Source organism: Dermacentor silvarum, chromosome 4, assembly GCF_013339745.2.
Source record: "Dermacentor silvarum isolate Dsil-2018 chromosome 4, BIME_Dsil_1.4, whole genome shotgun sequence".
NCBI classification, from domain to species: Eukaryota; Metazoa; Arthropoda; class Arachnida; order Ixodida; family Ixodidae; genus Dermacentor; species Dermacentor silvarum.
In genome coordinates, this window is record NC_051157.2 from 220,899,311 (window position 1) to 220,916,810 (window position 17,500).

General features: G+C 55.8%; 2 non-coding genes across 2 annotated transcripts; both read left to right on the plus strand.

Annotated features, from left to right (window-relative positions):
• Positions 1 to 385: 385 nt before the first annotated feature.
• Positions 386 to 2,200, plus strand: LOC119451238 (small subunit ribosomal RNA). The gene has a single exon (XR_005191763.1). It is a non-coding gene; the product is annotated as a small subunit ribosomal RNA (ribosomal RNA).
• A 1,688-nt stretch (positions 2,201 to 3,888) lies between these two features.
• LOC119451100 (5.8S ribosomal RNA) lies at positions 3,889 to 4,041 on the plus strand. The gene has a single exon (XR_005191670.1). It is a non-coding gene; the product is annotated as a 5.8S ribosomal RNA (ribosomal RNA).
• Positions 4,042 to 17,500: the final 13,459 nt, after the last annotated feature.

Genomic DNA, 17,500 nt, shown 5'->3' on the forward strand with positions numbered 1-17,500 from the left:
CAACGATATCGAGGTGCGTTCCGCATCGTCCTCGGACGAGTCAAATACGAAAGCGCCGAAGGCGCGGGCGTGACCCGTCGCTTGGTGGCTTTGCCGTTTAGGCTACGTTGCGAGCGCCGATCGGTCCACCAGTGCTGCGGGCTGATGGCAAATCCCGCAAGCCGTGACCGAGTCGACGCAACGAGTCTATCAAGAGTGTGCGTGCTTCTTGCCGCGTGGCGATACCCGGCCCTGCGGGGAGGGCGCCGTAGCGAGCTCGAACGCCATCATCTCGGACTGTGCAAAGAGGTCGGCTTTGCAAAAACGAAGCGTGCTGAGGCGCCTGAAGGTGGCCTCGGCATCGCAACAACGGCGTCCGGCATGGCTGGACACGCAGTTGAACGATTGCCTTGTTGATCCTGCCAGTAATCATATGCTTGTCTCAAAGATTAAGCCATGCATGTCTAAGTACATGCCGAAATAAGGCGAAACCGCGAATGGCTCATTAAATCAGTTATGGTTCCTTAGATCGTTTCTTCCTACTTGGATAACTGTGGCAATTCTAGAGCTAATACATGCAGTGAGCCTGAAGCCCTTTGGGCGACGGGTGCTTTTATTAGACCAAGATCGATCGGGTTTCGGCCCGTATTGTGTGGTGACTCTGGATAACTTTGTGCTGATCGCATGGCCACGAGCCGGCGACGTTTCTTTCAAGTGTCTGCCTTATCAACTTTCGATGGTAGGTTACTTGCTTACCATGGTTGTTACGGGTAACGGAGAATCAGGGTTCGATTCCGGAGAGGGAGCCTGAGAAACGGCTACCACATCCAAGGAAGGCAGCAGGCGCGCAAATTACCCACTCCCGGCACGGGGAGGTAGTGAAGAAAAATAACAATACGGGACTCTTTTGAGGCCCCGTAATTGAAATGAGTACACTCTAAATCCTTTAACGAGGATCAATTGGAGGGCAAGTCTGGTGCCAGCAGCCGCGGTAATTCCAGCTCCAATAGCGTATACTAAAGCTGCTGCGGTTAAAAAGCTCGTAGTTGGATCTCAGTTCCAGACGAGTAGTGCATCTACCCGATGCGACGGCTCGGACTGAACATCATGCCGGTCCTTTCTTGGTGCACTTCATTGTGTGCCTCGAGAAGGCCGGTGCTTTTACTTTGAAAAAATTAGAGTGCTCAACGCAGGCGAGTCGCCTGAATAAACTTGCATGGAATAATAGAACAAGACCTCGTTTCTGTTCTGTTGGTTTTTGGAATACGAGGTAATGATTAAGAGGGACAGACGGGGGCATTCGTATTGCGGCGCTAGAGGTGAAATTCTTGGACCGTCACAAGACGAACTACTGCGAAAGCATTTGCCAAGAATGTTTTCTTTGATCAAGAACGAAAGTCAGAGGTTCGAAGGCGATCAGATACCGCCCTAGTTCTGACCATAAACGATGCCAACCAGCGATCCGCCTGAGTTACTCAAATGACTCGGCGGGCAGCTTCCGGGAAACCAAAGTATTTGGGTTCCGGGGGAAGTATGGTTGCAAAGCTGAAACTTAAAGGAATTGACGGAAGGGCACCACCAGGAGTGGAGCCTGCGGCTTAATTTGACTCAACACGGGAAAACTTACCCGGCCCGGACACTGGGAGGATTGACAGATTGAGAGCTCTTTCTTGATTCGGTGGATGGTGGTGCATGGCCGTTCTTAGTTGGTGGAGCGATTTGTCTGGTTAATTCCGATAACGAACGAGACTCTAGCCTATTAAATAGGTGCGGGGTTCCCAGCACCTTACAACCTTCTTAGAGGGACAAGCGGCTCCTAGCCGCACGAAACAGAGCAATAACAGGTCTGTGATGCCCTTAGATGTCCGGGGCCGCACGCGCGCTACACGGAAGGAAGCAGCGTGTCTTTATCCCTGTCTGAAAAGACTGGGTAACCCGTGGAACTTCTTTCGTGATTGGGATAGGGGCTTGCAATTGCTCCTCTTGAACGAGGAATTCCCAGTAAGCGCGAGTCATAAGCTCGCGTTGATTACGTCCCTGCCCTTTGTACACACCGCCCGTCGCTACTACCGATTGAATGATTTAGTGAGGTCTTCGGACCGATGTCCGGCGCAGCCTTTCGGTTGCGCCGGTCTGTTGGAAAGATGACCAAACTTGATCATTTAGAGGAAGTAAAAGTCGTAACAAGGTTTCCGTAGGTGAACCTGCGGAAGGATCATTACCGGACTGTGAAGGGTGACGATCGTTTCTGCCCCGTGTGGGTGGAGCGGCTCGCTGCGCCCGACGCTTTCCGCCGCTGTCCCCGCTTGGACGCGGGGACGGCTATACCCGAACATGCGCGGGGACTGCCTGAATTCTGAGGGGTGCCCCGTGCCCAATTTGTTGCGCCCAGCGGGCGGCGGCTGCAACTTTGGACGGTTGGCTTGGCCGCGCCAGTGGGTACAAACGGCGTAACGCACTTTCATGGGTGGGCTTTCAGTCCGCCTCGACGCTCATGCGCGGAATAGGAGTAAGACGGCCCGACAAAGCTTTGCCCAGTACGAGAGGAACGGTAGAGGTCGGTCAAAGAACTGGCGGTCGAGAGCTAAAGCTGCCTGCCATCCATCATTCATAGTTGGAACTGCGGTGCAAGCGCTCTCCCGTCCTCCGCGGCAAACGCCGCCGAGTCTGAAAAGGCTGGCGGCTGCCGGTCGCTTCCTGCGGCGAGTATGGAGTAACGACCCGACTATGGTGCTGCCCAAGTACTGAAGGAACGGCGCGGCATTCGGTCGGTCATGGAACTGGCGGTACGAGGGTGTGGCTGCCAAGTACAATAGGAACCATGGCCCATAACGCCCTCCCGTCCTCCGCGGCAAGTGCCACCGAGCCCGACAGGGCCGGAGGCTGCCGGTCGGCTCCTGCTCGTGACGCGCGAGATGTCGAGGTCGCGGTTGAATGCGACGACGTTGGCAGGCTATTCGCCCGCCGCCGAGGGAAAGGCGGCGCTGCTGCGAAGTACGAGAGGAAACGCGGCTTTGCTACGTCGGACGCGTTCCGCGGTTAACGGACTTGTGCGCTTTGGGAAGGCGCCGCACGTCGAAAGAGGATTTACGGACAGACGAGGGACTGAAGTCTCGAAACTTGAACGCACTTGCGGCCAGGCCCTTGCTGGCTTCGTCTTCCGCCTCGAGTAGAATTGTTGCGGCTCCGGCGCCGAAAGCTGTCCCTGGCACTGGCCGAGTGGTTTTGGAGAGCCGCGCGAGTACGCGCGCCGGGCTCTTGATCGTCGTCTCAAGTAGGCTGTCGGATCAGCAGCGGGTGTGCTGCGGCAATCCGCCGATGCGAAAGCGTGTTTGCGTGTGAGGGACATTGTGTTTAATTTAAGTACCCTACTGAAGACTAAAAGCGAGACACGTCGATGGGGGCGAGACCCCACCCGTGGCCGTGACGCCGTGAAAGACTCCATAGCTGCTCGTGCCCCCTCATGGCCTTGCGGCTTTTTTCCAATTGTCGTGGAGCAATGTGAACGTGCACACGTAGCACACGGGTCCGGTGGATGGTTGGCAGGGAAAACCGGCTTCGAGTGCTCGCAAAAAAGAAAAAGACGTGGTAAGGGGCAGGCCACGCCCCCTCGGGTGTGTAGCCGTGAGCGGCTCCACTGCATCTTGGTCCTACAACTGATCCTGGTGCATACAGAGTGGAGGTTTACGCGCACACAAAGGCTCGCGGGGTTTAGCTGCAAACGCAACACGCAAGTAGCAGGGTGTGGTGCGCCTATATGCTACCAGCTGTCTGAGACGCGGCTGTCGAAAGAGCGGGCAGACTCGAGGAGCGCGCGCAGAAAGGTGCCCTTCGAAACCACACACAGGGAGACGCCACGTGCCTAAAACCCTGGTTGTACTGTATGGAATTGAACAAACTACTTTTCACGACTCTAAGCGGTGCATCACTCGGTTCTCGGGTCGATAAAGAACGCAGCCAGCTGCGAGACTTGGTGTGAATTGCAGGACACACTGAGCACTGATTCTTTGAACGCACATTGCGGCCTTGGGTCTTCCCTTGGCTTCGTCTGTCTGAGGGTCGGATCACATATCAAGAGAGCCTTCGGCGCACAGGGAACGTGCGTCCGTCGACTCGTTTTGACCGCGTCGGCATCACGGACAGTACGTTGAGTGCTGAAGCCACGAGCCAGCGGCCTCACGTGAGGGAGACGGTGGCGAACTGAACTGTTGTGCCAAAACTTCGCAGAGACGGAAACGAGGCATTGTACTACTGCAGCGCGACTAGTGCGCGCCTCCGAAGAGACCGCCGCAGGATGGAGTCGGACACCTGCAGGGAAAGTGCGGTCTGAATCGCGAGGCGCAAACGTCTGTTGCGACAGCAGTGGCGCGCACGTTTGCGAGAGAGTCGGAAGCTTGCGTGCACGGACAAATGCGGGAAGCAAATGCCGGCCGATTCCCGCGCCGTGCGCTAAGCGAGCGTGATCGCACGTTGCGTTGTTTGCCTTCGGAGTACGTCGAGCTCTTGCAAAAAGGCCGCTCGTCCGCGTCACCGCACGGGTGCAGGCGCTCTAGTCTGGGTTTCGTCGCAGGAATAGGAATCGGAAAAAATTCTTGCGCGGAACGGGGAGGACAAGGGTGCGCCCCGAAGCGGTAGTGATGCGGTTACGCGAGTGCGCCATCTGCGAGCGCGAAGAAAACTGCACGACGGAATAGTCACCGCGAAGCGGAAAATGTCTCCTTCGAAAGCGTGGGTTTGCCCGTTGGCGGGGCTGAAGCGTTCCGTCGTAGTCCGCCGTCGGTCCAAGTGCTTCGTAGTCTCTGCCCCGAAAAGACTGGGCCACTCCAGTTGGGGCAGGGGCGACGCCACACGAGACGATGCCCTCTGCCAGGCTACGAGTCCGCCCTGCGGCGCCCGCTGAAGCGGCGCGCTGCGAGGGCGGCATGCCTCGGCGGTGTTTGGGCTTCAGACACGGTCGTTTGCCACGCAACTGCTCGTGCGCCGCACGCGCGCAGGCGGTTTGTAAACCGCCTCGTCTATAAGTAGCTCCGTGTTGGGCGAAGGATGTGGTAGGGCGTCGCACTCGGTTCGCGCTGGGCTTTCGAACGTGTCGAGTCCTTTCCAGCACGATGGAATGGGCGAAAGCGATGTATCCGTTTGTCGACCTCAGATTAGGCGAGACAACCCGCTGAATTTAAGCATATCACTAAGCGGAGGAAAAGAAACCAACAGGGATTCCCCTAGTAGCTGCGAGCGAAACGGGACCGAGCCCAGCACCGAATCCCCCGTCCTTGCAGGCGCTCGGGAAATGTGGTGTATGGGAGGCGACGTTCTCGGGTGTTTGCGACGGTGCAAGTCCCCCTGACAGGGCCTTGTCCCAGAGTGGGTGCCAGGCCCGTCTCCGCCGTTGCGCGCCCGGGATGGAGCTTCCCGTGAGTCGGGTTGCTTGAGAGTGCAGCCCTAAGTGGGTGGTAAACTCCATCTAAGGCTAAATACGACCGAGAGACCGATAGTTCACAAGTACCGTGAGGGAAAGTTGAAAAGAACTTTGAAGAGAGAGTTAAAGAGTACGTGAAACCGCTTAGAGTAAAACGGGTGGGCCCTCGAAGCTCGAAAGTGGTGGGATTCAGTCTCCGGACGATCGCGGAGCCGGCGGCGTCGGGTAAACGGCCCCCTTCGGGGGGCTGTTCCGGCTGCTGGCACGCAGACGCGGTCTCCGGGGTGCGCACTTCCCACCGCCGGTAGAACGCCGCGACGGACGCGGGTCAATGGGAAAAGTACGACTTTGAGTCCAGCTGTGGAGGTGCCCTGCCCATCCCTTCGGGGACGGCTCGCGGGAGTTATACCTCGCCGTGTACGAGAGGTTCGTCACCCCGTCCAGGCCCCATGGGCTTCTCCCGGTTGTCGGGAGGCCCGAACGATGACGCCCTCTGGAAATGGAGCGGAGAACCCGCTGGGCAAGCTTGTTGTCTCCTGCTGTCCGGGTTGGTCCCGTGGCAGCGGGTTGGCCGGCGAGAAGCCGCTGCGAGCGGGGCAATTCTCCCGCGGAGGCGCTATCATGGTTTGCGGCGAGTAGGTCGGCAACCCACCTGACCCGTCTTGAAACACCGACCAAGGAGTCTAACATGTGCGCGAGTCAATGGGTCTCCCGAAACCCAATGGCGCAATGAAACGTGAAGGCCCGCTCGCGGGCTGCGTTGCGATCCCGGACCGCACAGGGGTCCGACAAAGGGCGCAGCAACGGCCCGTCCCAGGCGCTCACTCGTCGCCGGGGCGGAGCGAGAGCGCACACGTTGGCACCCGAAAGATGGTGAACTATGCCCGGGCAGGACGAGGCCAGAGGAAACTCTGGTGGAGGTCCGAAGCGATTCTGACGTGCAAATCGATCGTCCGACCTGGGTATAGGGGCGAAAGACCAATCGAACCATCTAGTAGCTGGTTCCCTCCGAAGTTTCCCTCAGGATAGCTGGCGCTCGATGGGAGAGCAGTCACACCTGGTAAAGCGAATGATTAGAGGCATTGGGGTCGAAATGTCCTCAACCTATTCTCAAACTTTCAATGGGTGTACGGGAGGCCTTCTGGGTTGAGGCCTCCCGCTGCGATGAGAGTGCCAAGTGGGCCACTTTTGGTAAGCAGAACTGGCGCTGTGGGATGAACCAAACGCCGGGGTAAGGCGCCCGAGTCGGGACGCTCATGAGAACCCATGAAGGGTGTTGGTTGCTTAAGACAGCAGGACGGTGGCCATGGAAGGCGGAATCCGCTAAGGAGTGTTTAACAACTCACCTGCCGAAGCAACTAGCCCCGAAAATGGATGGCGCTCTAGCGTCGCGCCTATCGCCGGCCGTCGCCGGCAGAGAAGCACGAAATGTGGGGGTGCTAAGCCGCGACGAGTAGGAGGGCCGCAGCGGTGGGCGTTGAAGGTGTCGGGCGCGAGCCCGCCTGGAGCCGCCGCTGGTGCAGATCTTGGTGGTAGTAGCAAATACTCAAGTGAGAACCTTGAGGACTGAAGTGGAGAAGGGTTCCATGTGAACAGCAGTTGAACATGGGTCAGTCGGTCCTTAGGGAAAGGAGAAATCCTTTCAGAAGCGGGCGCGTTTCTGCAGCTCAGTCTGTGAATCGGAAACACCCCGCTGCAACCAAAAGGGAATCGGGTTAACAGTCCCGAACCCGGCTACGGAGATCGGCCCTTCGGGGCCCAGTGCGGCAACGCAAACCAGCTCGGAGACGCCGATGGGAGCCCCGGGAAGAGTTTTCTTTTCTCTGTAAGGAGATCGAGTCCCTGGAATGGGTTCACCCCGAGATAGGGACGGTGGCTCCGTAGAGCAGTGCGGCTCTTGCGCTGTCCGGTGCGCTCCTGTCGGCCCTTGAAAATCCGAGTGAGGGAGTGTGATTTTCGTGCCGGACCGTACCCACATCCGCAGCAGGTCTCCAAGGTGAACAGCCTCTAGTCGATAGACCAATGTAGGTAAGGGAAGTTGGCAAAACGGATCCGTAACCTTGGGAAAAGGATTGGCTCTGAGGGCTGAGCCGGTCGGGCTGGGGTCCAGAAGCAGGAACGGCACTGCACTGGGACTGGGCGAGGCTCGCCGCCGTAAAAAGCGGTGCGGCCTGAGCCCGGACCAGCGTTGGGACCTTCCTGTGGAAAGCCACAGCTGTGCATTTTCCGTGGGCTTCGTGCCTGAGGATCTTGCTTCGACCGGCAGAAAACAGCCAACTCAGAAATGGCACAGACCGGGGGAATCCGACTGTCTAATTAAAACAAAGCATTGCGAGGGCCGTTGACGGTGCTGACGCAATGTGATTTCTGCCCAGTGCTCTGAATGTCAACGTGAAGAAATTCAAAAAAGCGCGGGTAAATGGCGGGAGTAACTATTACTCTCTTTCGGACTTCCGGTGTGGGAGCTACGGACTTTCGGGGTGGGAGCTACGGAAGGTGCCGCCTTCTATATTAGCATTTTTTATGAAAAATGTCACAGTTTCGCCCTAAGGGCGAAGCAATGAATGCGATAGCAACACAGCAATGTCATAAGAAGTAAGGTGAGCGGCTTTGGTAGCAATATGAATTGTAGTAAACAAGAGCTGATTAAGTAAGGAGGTGTGCTGCGGCGTAAGTAGACCGACATGACGAGAGACTCGATGACCACGAGAAGGCGCGTGTGAAACGGTGGTGTTGATGAGAAGCGCTTCCCGTGGGCAGCGCGTGCGAAGGGACACATCTGTAGCGCTGCACTGCCGATCCGGACAGCATTGCATGTGTAGCGTGCGTTGGAAAATGTGGCCCGACTATTACTAACTGAATGAACAAGCGTGGTGTGAGCGCGCACAAACAAACATGAATAGCTCACACTGAATGACTGCAGACAACGACCGTCAAAACTCTGGCAGCAAGCGGATACGCCGCAGCCGCGAACGTACGTGCGGTCTATCGCTTCAACGGAAACTGAGAGCATAAAGGTCAGAGCCGTGTGGAGATAAGAGACGGTGCGAGCGAGCGACGATCGGGGTTGTTGGCAGCGTAGAAGTGCGCCCCCCCCCCCCCCTGCTCCCTCCGGCGCTGGCTTTCCGCTTCCTTGCTTGCGCGTGGGAGATTGAGTGCGTTCGCTCTCCGTGATAGCGCGCGTCCCCGCACGCTTCCGCTGGGGCATACGGCGCGCGGCGAAGATTTTATCTATACGGAACCTCACGGCGACGCCGACGGCGACGGCGACGGCGACGCCGACGGCAGAAATCCGGTTGAAGTGTCCATATAATTGCTATCGCAATAATAACTGGCTCTCGCACCACAACCTACCAGATGAGCTTCATGTCTCTCGAACAGTCTTCGTACCTAAGGGTCCAAATGCTGCATCTGCTTCGGAGCTGAGGCCTATCACCATCTCTTCAGTGTTGATCCGGCTGTTTTCACGCATGCTGCTGGCCAGATTGCAGGAGCAGTACTCCTTTCACCGACTACAAAGTGGCTTTGCTAGAGATAGAGCGGCGCAGTCCAACCTGCTCCACCTCCAAGGCCTCATGAAGCACGCCAAACGATTTAATAGGCACTTCTATGCCGCCTCATTGAATCTACAGAAAGCTTTCGACTCCGTGAGCCACCATGCGCTCCTCACCTCCTTACGTGAGGGAGGGGCGCATGATGATTACGTCATGTCGATTGCAGACCAATACTTTAGCCAGTCTACGACATTCTCCTACCGGGGCAGATCAGATGGAATTATAGTGTTCGTGCAGAGGGGGATCAAGCAGGGGGACCCTCTGTCTCCATTTTTGTTTAACCTGGCGCTTGATCCCCTTCTGCACGATCTTAATTCCTCTGGTTTTGGCTATAACATAGACGGCCAGACAGTTTCAGCTCTTGCATATGCCGATGATCTAATACTCATAGCATCCAGCTACGAAGAACTGGTGGGGAACCTGGATGTGGCTCAACGACATTTCAAAAAGATTGGATTGGCTCTAAACCCCAAAAAAACCCAGTATTTTGGCTGGAGGTACGAGGCCCATCGACTCAAGTGGTTCGATTACGACATTCCCCAGCTTCGGTTGGGGGATGCCGTGATCGGCCCCAAGAGTCGCAATGAACCCATCAGGTATCTGGGTGTCGACCTATTCGTTAACAAACCGCCCAAGGCTTCAATTACATTGATTGAAAAAGAATTGGCACTAATTAATTCGGCCAAATTGAAGCCTTTCCAAAAACTCAACTGTGTATCGACCCTATTGGTCCCAAAATTGTTGTATGCCACATCCAGCTCCCTCTCAGTTATGCCTATCACAGCATCCATTGACAGATGCGTGAGGCAAGAAATTAAGAAAGTGCTGCACCTACCTATGTCCTTCCCAGATTTCATGGTTCATGCCCCTCATCGAGCAGGGGGCCTGGGCGTCTTGGAGCTGTCTCGCGTATCGGCCGAGTCACAATTAAAGTCCTTCGCGAGGCTCCAGCGTCTGGGCTCCCCGATAGTGGACGCCGTTCTGGATGGCGCACTTGACGGTTTTCGGCGGGGACTGGAGGAGAAGATGGGTGTCCCAATGGGAATCGTCGAGTCAACGTCTCTAGATAAGGCACTTCGTTCCGCCAGAAAATCGCACCTGGAGGAGGTTAAGAAAAAATACACCAATAAAAGCCTTTTCGCTTTTGAGAGTGATCCAGTTGGGAACAGGTGGCTCAGGCCGGATGCAAGGTTCATGAGTGACGGTGACCGTATAAAGGCCTTGCGGCTGTGGTCCAACTTGTTCCCAACAAGGACACTCTCCAATCGGCATAGTAAAGATGATTCGGCCAGGCTATGTAGACGATGCCATAAGGCACAAGAAACAACCTATCACATCCTCCAGGTGTGAGGCCGTCCACGAGCCGCGTTGCTCACGGCATAACTTCATCTCCAAAGCCTTAATTAACAAACTTCACTCACGTCATCCAGATGCTGACATCGCAAGTGAGCGCCTCCTTGTGGCCGATTGCGGTACCAGGCTTCGGCCTGACATCGTAGTCGACCTCAAGAAAAAAACATTCATTCTAGATGTGGCGGTCACTTGGGATGCCAGGACAGACACTCTTGAGGCCATGTGCGCACACAAGAGGAGCAAGTATCTGCCCCTTGTGTCGGTACTGCAACGACGCCAACCTCAGAAGGAGGTTAAGGTCCTGGGCCTGGCGTTCGGCGCACGTGGTCTAATTTGTCCAAGCACCAAACAGGCTGCCAAGGAAATTGGATTGCGAGAGGGCGAACTGGCTTGGCTTGGAGCCAGAACACTGGTGGGCAGTTTAATCTGCCTAAACCGGTTCTCTAAACAAATAGTCGCTTGACTATGGGGAATTGGCAGCCTGGTTTGTGCCTGCATCTGCTCATTCACTATCATGCACCGGCTCTCGTTATTAGTCACGTCAATCCATAGTCAACCCTATTATTTTTATTATTTACTATTATTACTACTGTTACTGGCGTTATTGTTATCGTTAATTTTATATTATTGTTATTGCCTTTATGTGTCTATGTGTGCCTTGCCTTCCATTAGGGTGGGGCTCTCTTTTCTTTCTTTTTGCAGTAAATGCTGCCATGAATTTCTTCTGGCCGATAATGGCCACAACTGGGGCAAAAACTTTGTACAACCCAATTGAGGCTGCCGGCAAAATTAGCGCGGTAGTCAACCCCAGCTCCTTAGCCGCTCTTGGTTTATGTCTCCCTAGTAGTTTCTGCATGTTTTTCTCTTTTTGTGCCTTTCGTTGTTTCTATAAATTTTTTTTTTGAAGTGAAACCTTGCGGCTGCTACCAGCGACAGTGAAGAGCCACGACACCTGCGACATCTTTTACATTCCTAAGGAGGCTTCAGTACACCTGCAGCACCTTCCGACGTCGGCATCCGCTACGTCCTTTGTCGTCTTCACTGCCCGCTACACCCCCTGTCCACCAAAGGGGGAAATTCAATAAACAGTATCTAGCCAAATGCCTCGTCATCTAATTAGTGACGCGCATGAATGGATTAACGAGATTCCCACTGTCCCTATCGACTATCTAGCAAAACCACAGCCAAGGGAACGGGCTTGGCAAAATCAGCGGGGAAAGAAGACCCTGTTGAGCTTGACTCTAGTCTGACTCTGTGAAGAGACATGAGAGGTGTAGCATAAATGGGAGGTCGCGGGATACGGCCTCGTTTCGGCGGGGTCCTCGTGGCCGACAGTGAAATACCACTACTCTCATCGTTTCTTTACTTACTCGGTGGAGCGGGAAGCGGACCATTGAGTTGTCCACGCTTCTAGCGCCAAGCGACGGGCCCCCGGTCTCCCTTCGGGGTGGCACCGGTCGGGCCTGCGCGACCTGTTCCGAGGACCGTGTCAGGCGGGGAGTTTGACTGACACTTACCCGCGCTTTTTTGAATTTCTTCACGTTGACATTCAGAGCACTGGGCAGAAATCACATTGCGTCAGCACCGTCAACGGCCCTCGCAATGCTTTGTTTTAATTAGACAGTCGGATTCCCCCTTTTGCTCTACGCGAGGTTTCTGTCCTCGCTGAGCTCGCCTTAGGACACCTGCGTTACCGTTTGACAGATGTACCGCCCCGGCCGACTACTTCCCCGTCATTCCTGAAAGCAAAGGCAAAAATAAATGTTGGGGAAAACCTGTACCTGCAAAAAATGCATACCAGGTATAAAGCCAATTTAAAAGTAAATGAATAGGGGTTGTGAAATAGTACCCAAAGCGCAAAATTTGGTGATAAAAGCCAATGCGAAAAAATAATATTTGGGCAACGGTAACGCGCTGGTATCCCAAGGCGTCTCATCGAGCTCAGAAGCCCTCGCGCAGGGCTTTTAATGGTAATGAAGTGATGAGGCGGAGACGGGTTGGCATGTACATGCCATAAACGAAGTAAAAAGAAGGAAGAACACCCTTCCCCTAGCAAAAATAAAGTAAGAAAAAGAAAAAGTAGCGAATGTAGGTACTGTGGAAAAAACAGGCACGACAGCACGTCCGTATAACGGTCGTGAAGGAGAGAGAAAAAATGACAGAGAGACATAGAAAAAAAGAAAAAAAACACGAAAATCGCACAGTCAATAAGGGAGGAGAAACTTAGCCCGAAAGAGAAACTAAAGGACAAAAAACGATGAAGAAAAAAACACAGGAACTGCACGATTCTAACTGTCAGGTGCCTCTGGTTGTCGTCGGCACTGCGTTCGCTTGGCACCTGCAGCTTGCCGATGACGTCAGCACCCACTCTGTGTCTTGTCGCGATCATGTAATGTCGGGTGCGTATGGGCGACGCGGCCGTCTGCTGCTCGGAGTGCGTAAGGGCGAGCCGCGAAACGACGGACCACCCCACAGGTTTTCCCGAGTGCCCCATACTCGTAGAAAAGGTGGCCCGCCTCAGGGCGCGCACCAACTACGGAGGCGCACACTAAAGAGCGAGAGCGCTCTACGGGGAGGGGGGAATGGAGGCAGAAGGCCGCTTAAACGTGGACGAGCGCAGTTGGGTCGCGACCTCAAAGCAGCAGGCTGGAGAGCTCCGTGTCATGCAAATTAACCTGGACCACACCAAGCGGGCGCTAACGGCCATGACGCGTCGAATGGAGGAGGTCGACATTTGCATTGCGGCAATTAATGACCCGCCTATCACAAAGAATGCAAGGCCCCAGCTGCCGCCAGAGTTCATGTATTTTGGCGAGCAAGACGAACCGTTGAGCGCCATTGTGGTCCGCCGGCCAAATTTCGAGGTCTTCCCGGTGCACATTTCTCGGTGCGTGGTTGCGGTGCGATGCACGAGCAGGGAGCGCACATGGCTGGTGGTCGCAGCATACGCGCCACCGCACAGCTCGATGGACCCAACTCTGGACGCGCTTGCAGCATGTCTAGAGAAAGAACATGTGCAAGACGTGCTGGTCCTGGGAGACTTGAACGCAAAACACGCTATGTGGGGCCCCAAAGCAAATGACAATCGTGGGTCGCGTCTTATTGAGTTCGCGGCGGCGCACGCTTTAATCGTGCTCAATGATGCGACATCCCCGCCCACTTACTCGAACATGTACACCGCGAGCTGGATCGACGTGACGTTCGCGACCCCTGCGCTCGTCCGGCGCGGATACAGATGGAGGGTGTCGCCTGACGAAACGTTTTCGGAGCACAGGGCTATCGACCTGGTTTTGTACAGCGCAGACTGCAAGCGCGAAAAGCGCCTAACCAAGTGCGGCAGGCGGAACTTGATAGCACAAATCAAAGAACATCAATGGTTTGTGCGAGCGAGCGGCGCTGACATCAGGTCGGCACAGGCGCTCGACGCGGTGCTCGACAAAATGTACGAGGTAATTGAAAGAGCACGGAAAAAACAACTCAGACCCGTTCTCCCACACAAACCAGGGAAAAGCTGGTGGACCCCGGCACTACAAATTCAGAAGCAACGCACACGGGCTCTGCGCCGTCGATTTCAACGATGCCGTGCTGTCGAGCTCCGACCAATATACAGGAGTCAGTATAACGAAGCGCTCGCCAAGTTCCGCCGCAATATCGAACGCGAGAAAGAAAATGACGCGCGGGAACGGTGCGCCGATTGCAGCCGCAAATCCCTGTTTGCCGAACCTTTTCGGACGGCATTCGGCAAAACAAAAGGCCGGACGGTCCTGCCGCCTCTGAAGCGGTCCGACGGTAGCTACACCGACGGGGTCATGCAGTCCGCCGAGCTGCTATTGCACACCTTAATAGCAAAGGACGACGTACAAACGGATGAGCCTATACACAGGCAAATAAGAGAACAGATTTCTCATACGTACGTGTCGCAAAAACAGGACTGTCAGTTCACCGCCGGCGAGGTCGAAGCGACGCTGGGCAAACTGGTGGCAAGATCAGCTCCGGGGCCGGACGGCCTGACGACGGACTTAGTAGTTGCGCTGTGTACGGCTCATCAGCGGTTTATTCTTAACGTCTTCAACTCAGCGCTCGCTCTCGGCTACTTCCCTAAGATATGGAGAAAGGGACGAGTTATTTTTATCGGCAAACCTGGGACGACCACCAGATGTGCCTAATGCGTACCGACCCATATGCATGACGTCCATACTTGGGAAGGTACTGGAACGACTCCTTTATGGGCGATTATACCACTTCCTGCTCATGGGCAATCATGTACATCCTAACCAATTCGGCTTCACCCACGGCAGGAATGCGGTCATGGCACTCCAGGCTCTCTGCCATTTCATCGGCGAACACAAAGCAAAGGGCACGCCAGTCACCCTGATATCCCTGGATTTTCAGGGTGCTTTCGACAGCGTGTGGCACCCCCTTGTCTTGAAGTTTTTTCGCGACAGAGAATGCCCCGTTAACTTGGTCGGACTGCTTCAGACGTTTTTGAGCGGCCGCACGGTTGAGTTTCAATCGTACTCGGGTCACGTCGCGACGGAGGCGACTCTCGGCAGCCCTCAGGGATCGCCGCTGTCGCCGCTGTTATGGAACGCGGTCGTTGACGATTTGCTGCGGCTGCAGATGCCGGAAGGCATACGCATTCAAGCGTACGCGGACGACACCGTGGTGCTGGTCCCGGCTAAAAACCGAAAAGACACTATGGAGCGTGCCACGGCTGCACTGTCTCGTATAAAAGAATGGACGGCGGATGCCAAAGTGAAGCTCAACCACGAGAAGACGGTGTGCGTTTTGTTCTCGTTCGGCAAGGGGGGCATGGAAAAAAGCAAGCCCACCCTCAAGATCGACGAAGACAAGCGGGGCCTCACGTTCAAGAACTCAATCCGGATTCTCGGGGTCATGGTCGATCGGCGTCTCTCGTTCTTCGACCACGCCGAGTACTTGCAACGCAAGGCGGAATTGCTCGCTATGCGCTCGATTTCGTTTTTGCGCATGCACGCGGCCCTTAATCCGCAACTCAAAAAACAACTCTACCGCCAAGTATTGCTGCCCGCCGTTGCCTACGCTTCGCCTGTATGGTGGAACTCGAAGCCCGATTGTCGGCTTCGAGCGCGAGTAAACTCAGTGCAGCGAACGTTATTACTGGCACTCACGGGGGCATATCGCACTACAAGAACGGAAGCGCTACAGGTGCTGCTCGACCAGCCGCCAATAGAGTTTGAGTTGGACCGGCGAAACGCGGAATTCGAGCTATTCCAAATGCGAAGGCCGGTCACGCTGGGGCGTTACAGCTACGCCGCGGACGACATCCTATACCCGCGCGACTGCTGGCGCGATCACCCGTCGGAGGCTCGCGGTTTTCATTTCGAACGCCTGCAGGCGAGCGAGGCGGTGCGAGCTTCCAGACGCCCGGGAACCCACGTCTATACTGACGGGTCGTTCACGTCTATATCGGCGGGGGCGGCAGTGGTGGTGCTGACACCGCGCGACAAAATAGTCGCCGTGCTGCGGTATCGCCTCAGCGTCGCGTCGAGCGCGTATTGTGCCGAGGTGCTCGCGTTTCAAGAGGCCATCAACTACATCAGTGTCCACCACTGCACGCCACCTTACCACATATATACGGACAGCCTGTCCTTATTAACGACCCTCGCTCAGCCTACCACTACAGACGCTAGAGTGGACAACATCAAAAAGCTGCTAAAGAATTTGGAACTGCGCGCCCCATTTGGCCTTTACCACGTTCCGGCCCACAAAGACGTCCTCGGCAACGAGCTCGCGGACATGGCTGCCAACGCGGCGGCGACAAGCGGAATTGTCAGGCTGGCGAAGAAATCGTTCCGCATTGTCCGCTCTTCGTTTCACGCGGCAACGATGGCGCGATGGAACGTCAGATGGACAACCGAAAACAGCGACACCGAACTTCATCAGTGGGTTCCGACGGCGTCAAAAATCCCGCGATTTTTCCCGCCGCCGCGTCGGCTGGCCACGCTGCTCACGGCGCATGGCCGTTTCCCTTATTACTTTGCCCGTTTTCGGTTGCAGAGTGAGCCAATATGCCCATGCGGTATGGTATGCGAGAGCGCCGCTCACTTCTTTAACGAATGTAACTTGACTCGCGCAGTGGCGGCTCAGCTAAAACCGCCAGGCACGAACGAAATCACGCCGCACATGTACCCGTCGCTGCTAGGCAACGCAAGAACGCGCGCGCTACTCACGCGCATTGTCGCCATCATCAGCGACGCCATGCCGGACGTCACGAGATAATGCCGAAAGACACGCGATACCCGAACCACACGTTTGCGCGCCGCCGAATGGCGGGGTGGGTGGAGCTTCGCGCCACGTCGCCGCCGGTGTGACCGGCCACGCGGCGCCTGCTGTCGCCCCCCTCTAGGACGCCGCGCCCCGAGGACCGCCCCTGTCATAGCGCCCGCGGTGTGTGGGCGCAACGACCGTACACCGTCACCACTTTAACACACGCGCGTATCCCCGTCCGTCTGACCCCGAATGAGCACGTCGGGAGTTCGAATCCCGCTTAAGGTTCCGACTGCTTGTTTTTTTTTTCACGGTACATTTTTGCCTGGAATCTTTTATACTGCCCGCCTTGACAGCGACGGTACACGCCCACGGTCTTGTTTTCGCGCCTTGCGGGCCACATTGACCAAACATGGTGAGGGCGCACCTCGGTCGCAAGGCGTGGGCAAGCTCCGGGAAATGTACGCACGCTTCATTATTGGCGATTACAGTCAGCCCGTACCGACGACACCGGTCACAAGTGGATGCAGCGGCAAGTTTGAAGCGGACACGGCGGGGATCACCTACAGGGACCTTTTGACGGCGGCACCGACGTCGGACCGCGGCAGTGGAACCGGACAGTCTGCGAAAGTAGCCGCGGCATCGCCGGGGTGCAAGTGCGCGTGTGCAGTTTTTCATTTGGAGATGAAATCGTCGCCGCGCGCCGAACGCTGTATGTGCGAGTCAAAGAGCGCGAGGGGCGCGTCTTTCACGGGGAGTGAACGCACGGCGGAGAACAAACGCGCGTTCTGCGCCGTGCTCGCTTAAGGGCTGCAGAAGTAGGCGTCTCTTTTCTCCTTTACAATCACCATATATGTAGGACAAACGCGCCTTCTTCAGACGCGCGAGAGGCCGTGGGGGAGGGGGAGGGAAGGGAGCCGACGTTTAGCTGCGGCACCAAGTGCCTATT